This window comes from Aristolochia californica, unplaced genomic scaffold (genome assembly GCF_029961685.1).
Source record: "Aristolochia californica isolate CCGP_79_NKW_82.1479 unplaced genomic scaffold, dmAriCali1.0.hap1 SCAF_1, whole genome shotgun sequence".
NCBI classification, from domain to species: Eukaryota; Viridiplantae; Streptophyta; class Magnoliopsida; order Piperales; family Aristolochiaceae; genus Aristolochia; species Aristolochia californica.
The window spans coordinates 12,842,180-12,852,687 of record NW_027181770.1 but is presented as its reverse complement, the minus strand read 5'-3'; positions in this window follow the sequence as shown (position 1 = coordinate 12,852,687).

Genomic DNA, 10,508 nt, shown 5'->3' with positions numbered 1-10,508 from the left:
GCATCTTTAACATGTTTCAAGCATGCATATCCATTTTTAAAACATGTGTTGAAGAAATCTCTTTGTTATAAAATTCCAAGCTATTAGTGTTGAACTAGTGGAATTTCCCAAACTTGGATAACAAAACTTTTGTGTTCATTTCTGGTGTGTGAATAAATTTTCTTCGCTTACATTTGTTATAATTTGAAATTTTTCCATACTTAAACTCTAAAATATTCTTTTTATTGTGGTTTGTTTGCCTTTTTTATTTACGGGATGAAGGGAGGGCGAAAACTATAAGTTTTGATTTAAGAAAAAAAGGTACATCCAAAAGTGAAATGAACAATGCACAAATGTAGAGAGAGATAATTCCATAGAGTGTTTGTACATTTTTGGGATTGTGAGGTCTTTTTAGTTTTTAAATGTCAGGTTTTGTAACCGTCAAGAAAAGGTGGAGCCTGGGGATTTTTAACTAAGTTTTGACTCCCAATCCATAAGTCATTTATTACAAAAATATTGCCCATTACGCATGATTACTCACTTTACAATCTTCTATGATTGTTGGGTCAGCTTTATGTAAATGGGCAAAATAGTGGCTTGTTTGACTCGGGTAAATATCCCACTGCACGTTCGCATGAGAATTTAATGAGCATTTGTTATTCTCTTTAAAAGTTTTGGATCCATAGGTCATTTGCATGTTTAACATGTTTCAAGCATGTATATCCATTTTAAAACATGTGTAGAAGAAATCTCTTTCTTATAAAATTCCAAGCTATTAAGGTTGAACTAATGGAATTTCGTAAACTTGGATAACAAAACTTTTGTGTTCGTTTTTAATGTGTGAATAAATTTTCTTTACTTACATTTGTTATTGTTTTAAATTTTTTCCATACATAAACTCTAAAATTGTCATTTTGTTGTGATGTATTTGCCTTTTTTGTTTACGGGATGAAGGGAGAGCGAGAACTCAAAGTTTTGATATAAGAAAAAAGTGTAGATTTAAAACTGAAATGCACAATGCACAAATGGAGAGAGAGATAACTACACTGAGTGCTAACTCCCAATCCCTTAGTCATTTCTTACAAAAATATAACGCATTACACAAGATAAATCAATTGACAATCATCTATAATTGTTTGGTCAGCTTTTCTAAAATGGGCTAATTAATGGCTTGTTTGACACTAGTAAATATCCCACTGCACGTTCAGTTGAGAATTTAATGAGCATTTGTTATTATATTTAAAAGATTTGGATCCATAGGTCATTTGCATCTTTAACATGTTTCAAGCAAGCATATCCCTTTTTCAAATATGTGTACAAGAAATCTTTTTCTTATAAAATTCCAAGCTATTTGGGTTGAACTAGTGGAATTTCCCAAACCTGAATAACAAAACTTTTGTGTTCATTTGTGGTGTGTGAAGAATTTTCTTTACTTATATTTGTTTTATTTATAATTTTTTCCATAAATAAACTCTAAAGTGTTCATTTTGTTGTCATCTATTTGCCTTTTTTGTTAACGGAATGAAGGGACAACGAAAACTCAAAGTTTTTATTTAAGAAAAAAGTGTACATATAAAATGGAAATGCATAATGGAAAAATGTAGAGAGAGATAATTCCAAAGAGTGTCTGAAGTTTTTAGCGATTGAAAGCTCTTTTTAGTTTTTATATCTAAGGTTCTGCAATCGTCAGGAAAAGGGGGAGGCGGGGGAGTTTTAACTGAGTGTTGACTCCTAATCCACAAGTCATTTCTTACAAAACTATAGCCCGTTACGCATGATAAATCAATTTACAATCATCTAAGATAGTTAGGTCAATTTTTTGTAAATGGGCTAATTAATGGCTTGTTTTACTCGAGTAAATATCCCACCGCACGTTCACTTGAGAATTTAATGACTGTTTGTTATTGTCTTTAAAAGATTTAGATCCATAGGTCATTTGCATCTTTAACATGTTTCAAGCATGCATATCCATTTTTAAAACATGTGTAGAAGAAATCTCTTTGTTATAAAATTCCAAGCTATTAGGGTTGAACTAGTGGAATTTCCCTAACTTGGACAACAAAACTTTTGTGTTCATTTGTGGTGTGTGAATAAATTCTCTTTACTTAGATTTGTCATTGTTTTAAATTTTTCCATACAAAAACTCTAAAATTTTCATTTTGATGTGATCTATTTGTGTTTTTTGTTAACAGGATGAAGGCAGAGCGAAAAATCAAAGTTTTGATTTATTAAAAAAATATACAGCTAAAATGGAAATGCACAATGCACAAATGTAGAGAGCGATAATTCCAAAGAGTGTCTGTAATTTTTAGCGATTGTAAGCACTTTTTAGTTTTTATATATCAGGTTTTGTAATCGTCAGGAAAAGGGGAGAGGGTATTTTTAAAAGAGTGTTGACTTCCAATTAACAAGTCATTTTCTGCAAAAATATAGCCTGTTACGCATGATAAATCACTTTACAATAATCTATGATTGTTAGGTCAGTTTTTTGTAAATAGGCAAAATAATGGATTGATTGACTCGGATAAATATCCCACCACACGTTCGCTTGAGAATTTAATGAGCGTTTGTTATTCTCTTTAAAAGCTTTGCATCCATAGGTCATCTCCATCTTGAACATATTTCAAGCATGCATCTCCATTTTTATACATGTGTAGAAGAAATCTCTGTGTTATAAAATTCCAAGATATTAGTGTTGAACTAGTGAAATTTCTCAAACTTGGATAACAAAACTTTTATATTCATTTCTGGATTGAGAATAAATTTTCTTTGCTTATATTTGTTATTAATTAAAATGTTTTCCATACATAAACTCTAAAATTTTAATTTTGTTGTTCAATTTGCCTTTTTTTTTTACAGTATGAAGGGAGAGAGAAAACTGAAAGTTTTGATTTAAGAAAATAGTGTCCATCCAAAATGGGAATCAACAATGCACAAATGTAGAGAGAGATAATTCCAAAGTGTGCCTGTGCCTTTTAGGGATTGTAAGCACTTTTTAGTTTTTATATCTCAGGTTTTGTAATCATCGAGAAAAGGGGGAGGCTGGAGATTTTTTACCGTGTGCTGACTCCCAATCCATTTCTTTCAAAAAGATACCCCGTTAGGGATGATTACTCACTTTACAATCATCTATGATTGTTAGGTCTGATTTTTGTAAATGGGGAAAATAATGGCTTGTTTGACTCGGGTAAATATCCCACCGCACGTTCGCTTGAGAATTTAATGAGCGTTTGTTATTCTCTTTTAAAGCTTTGGATCCATAGGTCATTTTTATATTTTACTTGTTTCAAGCATGCATATCCATTTTTAATATATGTGTAGAAGAAATCTCATTCTTATAAAATTCCAAGCTCTTATGGTTTAACTAGTGTAATTTCTCAACTTGGATAACACAACTTTTTTGTTCATTTGTGGTGTTTGAATAAAATTTCTTTACATACATGATAAATCATGATAAATTTTCGTTACTCATGATAAATCACTTTACAGTCATCTTTGATTTTTAGGCCAACTTTTTGTAAATGGGCAAAATAATGGCTTGTTTGACTCGGGTAAATATCCCACCGCACGTTCACTTGAGAATTTAATGAGAGTTTGTTATTCTCTTTAAAAGCTTTGGATCTGTAGGTCATTTGTATCTTTAACATGTTCCAAGCATGCATACCCATTTTTAAAACATGTGTAGAATAAATCTCTTTCTAATAAAATTCCAAACAATTAGGGTTTAACTAGTGGAATTTCCCAAACTTGGATAACAAAACTTACGTGTTCATGTGTGGACTATGAATAAATTTTCTTTACTTACATTGTTTTATTTTTTTAAAATTTTTTCCATACATAAACTCTCAAATTTTCATTTTGTTGTGATATATTTGCCTTTTTTGTTTGTGGGATGAAGGGAGAGCGAAAAATCAAAGTTTTGATTTAAGAAAAAATGTACATCTAAAATGGAAATGCACAATGCACAAATGTAGAGAGAGATAATTCAAAAGAGTGTCTGTAATTTTTAGGGATTGTAAGCTCTTTTTTATTTTTATATCTCAGGTTTTGTAATCGTCATGAAAAGGGGGAGGCAGGGGATTTTTAACTGAGTGGTGACTCCCAATCGATAAGTCTTTTTTTAAAAAAATATAGCCCGTTATGCATGATAAATCACTTTACAATCATCTATGATTGTTAGTCTGCTTTTTGTAAATGGGCAAATAATGGCTTGATTGACTCGGGTAAATATCCCACAGCACGTTCGCTTGAGAATTTAATGAGTGTTTGTTATACTCTATAAAAGCTTTGGATCCATAGGTCATTTGCATCTTTAACATGTTTCAAGCATGCATATCTATTTTTAAACCAGGTATAGAAGAAATCTCTTTTTTAAAAAATTCCAAGCTGTTAGGGTTGAACTAGTGGAATTTTATAAACTAGGATAACAAAACTTTTGTGTTTGTTTGTAGTGTGTGAATAAATTTTCTGTACTTACATTTGTTATTGTTTTAAATTGTTTCCATACATAAACTCTAATCATTTTGTTGTGATCTATTTGCCTTTTTTGTTTATGGGATGAAGGGGGAGCGAAAACTCAAATTTTTGATTTAAGAAAAAAGTTTACATCTAAAATGGAAATGCACAATGCACAAATGTAGAGAGAGATACTTCCAAAGAGTGTCTAAAATTTGTAGGGATTGTAAGCTCTTTTTAGTTTTTATATCTCAGGTTTTGCAATCATCGGGAAAAGGGGGAGACAGTGAAGTTTTAACTGAGTGTTGACTCCAAATCCATAAGTCATTACTTACAAAAAAATAATGCCCATTAACTCATGATAAATCATTTACAATCATCTGTGATTATAAGGCCAGATTTTTGTAAATGGGCAAAATAAAGAGTTGTTTGACTCGGATAAATATCCCACCACAAGTTCACATCAGAATTTAATGAGCGTATGTTATTCACTTTAAAAGCTCTTGATCCACAGTTCATTTGCATCTTTAACATGTTTCAAGCATGCATATCCATTTTTAAAACATGTATAGAAGAAATCTCTTTGTTATAAAATTCCAAGCTATTAGTGTTGAACTAGTTGAAGTTCCCAAACTTGGATAAAAAAACTTTTGTGTTCATTTCTGGTGTGTAAATAAATTTTCTTTGCTTATATTTGTTATAGTTTTAAATTTTTTCCATACATAAACTCTAAAATTTTCATTTTGTTGTGATTTATTTGCCTTTTTTGTTTATGGGATGAAGGGAGAACGAAAACTCAAAGTTTTGATTTAGGAAAAATATACATCTAAAATGGAAATGCATAATGCAAAAATGTAAAGAGAAATAATTCCAAAGACTGTCTGTAATTTTGGGGGATTGTAAGCTCTTTTTTAGTTTTATATCTCAGGTTTTTCAATTGTCGAGAAAAGGGCGAGGCGGGGGATTTTTAACTGAGTGTTGACTCCCTATTGATAAGTCATTTCTTACAAAAATATAGCCCGTTATTCATGATAAATCACTTTACAATCATCTATGATTGTTAGGTCAGCTTTTTTTAAATGGGCAAACAATGGCTTGACTGACTTGAGAATTTAATGAGTGTTGGTTATACTTTATGAAAGCTTTGGATCCATAGGTCATTTGCATCTTTAACATGTTTCAAGCATGCATATCCATTTTTAAAACAAGTGTAGAAGAAATCTCTTTCTTATAAAATTCCAAGCTATTAGCGTTGAACTAGTGGAATTTCCCAAACTTGGACAAGAAAACTTTTGTGTTCAATTGTGGTGTGTGAATAAATTTTTTTTACTTACATTTGTTATTGTTTTAAATTTTTTCCATACATAAACTCTAAAATTTTCATTTTGTTGTGATCTATTTGCCTTTTTTGTTTGCAGGATGAAGGGAGAGCCAAATCTCAAAGTTTTGATTTAAGAAAAAATGTACATCTAAAATGGAAATGCACAATGAAAAAATTTAGAGAGAGATAATTCCAAAGAGTGTCTGCAGTTTTAAGGGATTGTAAGCTCTTTCTAGTTTTTATATCTCAAGTTTTGCAATCGTCGGGAAAAGGAGGAGGCGGGGGATTTTTAATAGAGTGTTGACTCCCAATCAACAAGTCATTTCCTACAAAAATATAGCCTGTTTTGCATGATAAATCACTTTAAAACAATCTATGATTGTAAGGTCAGTTTTTTGTAAATGGGAAAAATAATGACTTGTTTGACTCGGGTAAATATCCCACCGCATGTTCACATAAAAATTTAATGAGCGTTTGTTATTCTCTTTAAAAGCTTTGGATCCATAGGTGATTTGCATCTTTAACATCTTTAAAACATGCATATCCATTTTTAAAACACGTGTAGAAGAAATCTCTATCTTGTAAAATTCCAAGTTATTAGGGTTGAACTAGTGGAATTTCCAAAACTTGGCTAACAAAACTTTTGTGTTCATTTGTGGTGTGTGTATAAATTTTCTTTTCTTTCATTTGTTACTGTTTTAAATTTTCATTTTGTTGAGATCTATTTGCCTTTTTATTGTACGGGATGAAGGGAGAGCGAAAACTCAAAGTTCTGATTGAAGAAAAAAGTCTACATCTGAAATGGAAATGCACAATGCACAAAAGTCGTGAGAGATATTCCAAAGAGTGTTGGTAATTTTTAAGGATTGTAAGCTCTTTTTAGTTTCTATTTCTCAGGTTTTGTAATCGTCGGGAAAAGGGGGAGGTGGGGGATTTTTGAACTGAGTGTTGACTCCCAATCCATAAGTTATTTCTTACAAAAAATAGCCCGTTACGCTTGATAAATCAATTTAAAGTCATCTTTGATAGTTATGCCAACTTTTTGTAAATGGGCAAAATAATGGCTTGTTTGACTCAGGTAAATATCCCACCGCACGTTCACTTGAGAATTTAATGAGAGTTTGTTATTCTCTTTAAAAGCTTTGGATCCATAGGTCATTTGCATCTTTAGCATGTTTCAAGCATGCATATCCATTTTTAAAACATGTGTAGAAGAAATCTCTTTCTTATAAAATTACAAGCTATTACAGTTGAACTAGTTGAATTTCCCAAACTTGGATAAAAAAACTATGGTGTTCATTTGTAGTGTGTGAATAAATTTTCTTTACTTGCATTTGTTATTGTTTTAAATTTTGTCGATACAAAACCTCTAAAAGTTTCATTTTGTTGTGATCTATTTGCCTTTTTTGTTTACGGGATGAAGGGAGTGCGAAAACTCAAAGTTTTTATTTAAAGAAAAAAGTGTACATCTAAAATGAAAATGAACAATGCACAAATGGAGAGAGAGATAATTCTATAGAGTGTCTATAATTTTTAGGGATTGTAAGCTCTTTTTAGTTTTTATATCTAAGATTCTGCATTCATCGGGAAAAGGGGGATGCGGGGGATTTTCAACTGAGTGTGGACACCCAACCCAAAAGTCATTTCTTAATAAAATTTAGCCCGTTACATTTGATAAATGAATTTAAAATCATCTATGTTTGTTAGGTCAGATATTAGTAAATGGGAAAAATAACTACTTGTTTGACTCGGGTAAATATCCCACCGCACATTCACTTGAGAATTTAATTAGCGTTTGTTAGTCACTTTAAAAGCTTTGGAACCATAGGTCATTTTCATCTTTAACATGTTTCAAGCATGTATATCCATTTTTGAAACATGCATAGAAGAAATCTCTTTCTTATAAAATTCCAAGCTATTAGGGTTGAACTAGTGAAATTTCTCAAATTTGGATAATAAAATTTTTGTGTTCATTTGTGGTGTATAAATAACTTTTATCTACTTACATTTTTTAATTTTTTTGATTTTTTTCCTTAAATAAACTCTAAAATTTTCATTTTGTTGTGATCTATTTGCTTTTTGTTTTACGGGACGAAGGGAGAGCGAAAACTCAAAGTATTGATTGAAGAAAAAAGTATACATCTAAGTGGAAATGCACAATGCACAAAAGTAGAGAAAGATAATTTCAAAGAGTGTCTATAATTTTAAGGGATTGTAAGCTCTTTTTTTATTTTATTTCTCAGGTTTTGCAATCATCGAGAAAAGGGGGATGCAGGGGATTTTTAACTGTGTGTTCACTCCAAATCCATAAGTCATTTCTTTCAAAACAAATATAGCCCATTATGCATGATAAATCACTTTACAACATCTATGATTGTTAGGCCAACTTTTTTAAAATGGGCAAAATAATGGCTTGTTTGACTCGGGTAAATATCCCACCGCACATTCACTTGAGAATTTAATGTGAGTTTGTTTTTCTTTTTAAAATCTTTGGATCCACAGGTAATTTGCATCTTTAACATCTTTCAAGCATGCATATCCATTTTTAAAACATGTGTAGAAGAAATCTCTTTCTTATAAAATCCCTAGCTATTAGGGTTGAACTAGTGGAAATTCCCAAACTTGGATAACAAAACTTTTGTGTTCATTTGTGGTGTGTGTATAAATTTTCTTTACATGCATTTGTTACTGTTTTAAATTTTTTCCATACATAAACTCTAAAATTTTCTTTTTATTTTGATCTATTTGCTTTTTTTGTTTACGGGATGAAGGGAGAGCGAAAACCCAAAGTTTTTATTTAAGAAAAAAGTGTACATCTAAAATGGAAATGCACAATGCACAAATGTCAAATGTACAGAGAGATAATTCCAAAGAGTGTCTAAAATTTTTAGGGATTGTAAGTTCTTTTTAGTTTTTATATCTCAGGTTTTGCAATCGACGAGACAAGGGGGAGACAGTGGAGGTCTAACTGAGTGTTGACTCCCAATCCGTAGGTCATTTCTTACAAAAAAATATAGCCCGTTTACGTATGATAAATCACTTTACAATCATATGTGATTCTAAGGCCAGATTTTTTTAAATGGGAAAAATAAAGGATTGTTTGACCCGGATAAATATTCCACCGTACGTTCACTTCAGAATTTAATGAGCGTATGTTATTCTCTTTAAAAGCTTTTGATCCATAGGTCATTTGCATCTTTAACATATTTCAAGAATGCATATCCATTTTTAAAACAAGTGAAGAAGAAATCTCTTTCGTATAAAATTCCAAGCTATTAGGGTTGAACTAGTAGAATTTCCAAAACTTGGATAACAAAATTTATGTGTTCATTTGTGGTGTGTGAATAAATATTATTTAATTACATTTTAAAATTTTCATTTTGTTGTTATCTATTCTCCTTTTTTTTTTACGGGATGAAGGTAGAGCGAAAATTCTAAGTTTAGATTTAACAAAAAATGTACATCTAAAATGGAAATCTCAATTCACAAATGCAGAGAGAGATAATTCAGAAGAGTGTCTGTAGTTTTTAGGGATTGTAAGCTCTTTTTAGTTTTTATATCTCAGGTTTCGCAATCGTCGAGAAAAGGGGGAGGTGGGGGATTTTTAACGGAGTGTTGACTTACATTCCACAAGTCATTTCCTACAAAAATATAGCCCATTACACATGATAAATCACTTTACAATAATCTATGATTGTTAGGTCAGCTTTTTGTAAACGGGCAAAATAATGGCTTCATTGACTCGGGTAAATATCCCTCAGCACGTTCGCTTGAGAATTTAATGAGCGTTGGTTTTTCTCTTTAAAAGCTTTGGATCCATAGGTCATTTGCATCTTTAACATGTTTCAAGCATGCACATCCATTTTTAAAACATTTGTAGAAGAAATCTCTTTGTTATAAAATTCCAAGCTATTAGTGTTGAACTAACGAAAATTCCCAAACTTGGCTAAAAAAACTATTCATTTCTGGTGTGTGAATAAATTTTCTTTGCTTACATTTGTTATAGTTTTAAATTTTTTCCATACATAAACTCAAAAAATTTCATTTTGTTGTGATCTATTTACCATTTTTGTTTACGGGATGAAGGCAGAGCGAAAACTCAAAGTTTCGATTTAAGAAAAAAGTCTATATCCAAAATAGAAATGAACAGTGCACAAATGTAGAGAGAGATAATTCTAAAGATTTCTTGTACCTTTTAGAAATTGTAAGCTCTTTTTTGTTTTTATATCTCTGGATTTGCAATCGTCAAGAAAAGGGGGTGGCAGGGGATTTTTAGCTGAGTGTTGACTCCCAATCCATAAGTCATTTCTTAAAAAAATATAGCCCGTTACACATGATTACTCACTTTAAAATCATCTATGTTTGTGAGGTTTGCTTTTTGTAAATGGCAAAATAATAGCTTGGTTGACTCGGGTAAATATCCCACCGTAAGTTCGCTTCAGAATTTAATGAACTCTTGTTATTCTCTTTAAAAGCTTTGGATCCATAGGTCATTTGCATCTTTAACATGTTTCAAGCATGCATATCCATTTTAAAACATGTGTAGAGGAAATCTCTTTCTTATGAAATTCCTAGCTATTAGGGTTGAACAAGTGGACTTTCCAAAACATGGATAAATAAATTTTCTTTACTTACATTTTTTATTGTTTTAAATTTTTTCCATACATATACTCTAAAATTTTCATTTTGTTGTGATCTTGTTTACGGGATGAAGGGAGAGTGAAAACTCAAAGTTTTGATTTAAGAAAATAGT